General features: G+C 35.1%; 1 pseudogene; it reads right to left on the minus strand.

The window, feature by feature from the left end:
- Positions 1-769: 769 nt before the first annotated feature.
- LOC120171947 lies at positions 770-833 on the minus strand (annotated as a pseudogene).
- Between the last annotated feature and the right edge of the window lie 1,278 nt (positions 834-2,111).

A 2,111-nucleotide genomic window follows, 5' to 3' on the forward strand; every position in this document is an offset into this window, starting at 1 on the left:
TGAACGAAGGGTTTTTGTTGTTGTTCAAAACAGTGAACATCTTGCTTTTTTTGAAGCAATGATTTTTTTCTTTTTTTTTCATTGAACAAGAGTTATACAAGATCTCAAGTCTCGGTAAGGGTGTAAAAAGAGAGTAAAAATAAAAAGAAAGGCTTCGAGTTTAATTGAGGTGTAAAATAAAGAACAGTAAATAGGCTTAAATGTGGTTCACTAGTGGATATGTAATAGGTAGGCTTTTTGGGAAAAGTGGGTTTATCCTAGGTGCCTCTATCACATTAAAACATTACGTTCGATATGTAGTCTCGATATGCATTATGATTACAAGTTCTAGAACATCATAATTAGTCCGACACACTCAAGTCAAACAATGAGAAAGAAAAAAAAATGTATTCTCCTTAAGCTCAAATCTCACAAAAAAAGTTTATATGCACTGATTCAACTTCATGTATAATGACGAAAGCATGAAATATCAATACTCAATAAAAAAATTCACCAGCTATACCAATCACCAATCATGCAAATTAAATTTGATCAAAACATGATCACAATCCAAAAGGAAGCAAGAGTATAAAATGATGTTCAAGACTAGCAACTAACGTTCTCAACACATTAATATCAGAATAACTCAATTTCAAACAATCAAACAAGTCAAGGAAAAATTTGACGACATGCTTATCTTTCCCCTTACTTAATCCGTTTTGTTCCAAAACGTATGTCAAAATTAAAAATAAAGAGAGGAAAAATGAATACTCCCCAATCTAGTGGCAAAAAAAATTTGGACCATTTCTCGATTTGTACGTGTCATCCTTGTGCAGGGGACATGCTAGTCTTCGTCTATGAAGTCAAAGTCTAGTAGCTCGTAATTTTCAGTAGTGTTTTCTGCCAAGAAATTCGATATGACACTTTGCTTTATAGTTTTTTGGCTCATGTACTCGATATAAATCTCGATTTCTTTGTGCATCATGTCATGAAACAAGGTCACCATGTCTCTTTGATATGTTACCCCAATATTCTTTAGTCCGAAGGGCATCACCTTGTAGCAGAATGTTCCCTACATTATGAAAATGTGGTCTTTTCCATGTCCTCAGGATGCATATTAATCTGGTTATATCCTAAGAATCCGTCCATGAATGAGAAAATAGCGTTCCCGGTAGTATTATCCACCAAAGTGTCTATGTGTGGAAGAGGAAAGTTATCTTTAAGACTCACCTTGTTAAGGTCTCGGTAATAAATACACATGTGTACTTTTCCGTCTTTCTTTAGAACCGACACTATGTTAGCAACCCATTTCGGATACTTGGCCACTTGAAGGAAGTCGACATCGAATTATTTCTTGACCTCTTCCTTGATCTTAAGGAGCATTTCAGGTCTCATTCTCCTTAGCTTTTGTTGCACAGTTTTGTATTCTGTTTTGATGGGTAGTTTTGGGACTACCATATCCGTAACTAGTCTCGACATGTCTTGATAAGACCATGCAAACACATCTTTGTATTCTTGAAGTAAGAATATTAAGTTTTTTCTTGCTTCAGTTGAGAGAGTTATGCCAATTTTGACTTCTTTTCTCTCATATTCTGTACCTAGATTCAGGACTTCGATTTTTTCTTTATGTGGCAATATTTGCTTGTCTTCTCTTTCTATCATTCTTAACAACTCGGAAGGTAAATTGCATTCATCTTCATTGTCACATTCATCAACTTCCCCAAGACAAACGAACTGTTCAAAATCTACTTCCAGGTCAGTATTATCAACAAATGCATTATCATTATCTTGGACTCTGAAATAAATTTGAAAACCACAGGTAATTCTTCAGTCGTCCAGTTGCTAAGCACCGGTCCAAGTGGCAAAGGGCGGATTCTTGACCCGTCCATATTTTTGGCATTCTCTGTGATTATAGAGTTAATACTCCAATCTTTCAAAGCAGCCTCTAAATCCGGTGAAGTCGTTCTAAACTCTTAACCACCATATTTAAATGTTTCATAAAGAGGTGGAAAAATCATGGGTTACCATTGAAATTCACTCCCATTTAATCAGGCCAATCTTCTTTCTCAGGTTTTTTGAATTTCCTTCCTCTTATGTTGTTGACTTTTCTGTTAGTTAATGTGAATGTAAAA

Source organism: Hibiscus syriacus, unplaced genomic scaffold (genome assembly GCF_006381635.1).
Source record: "Hibiscus syriacus cultivar Baekdansim isolate YM2019G1 unplaced genomic scaffold, ASM638163v2 tig00111837_pilon, whole genome shotgun sequence".
Classification (NCBI taxonomy): domain Eukaryota; kingdom Viridiplantae; phylum Streptophyta; class Magnoliopsida; order Malvales; family Malvaceae; genus Hibiscus; species Hibiscus syriacus.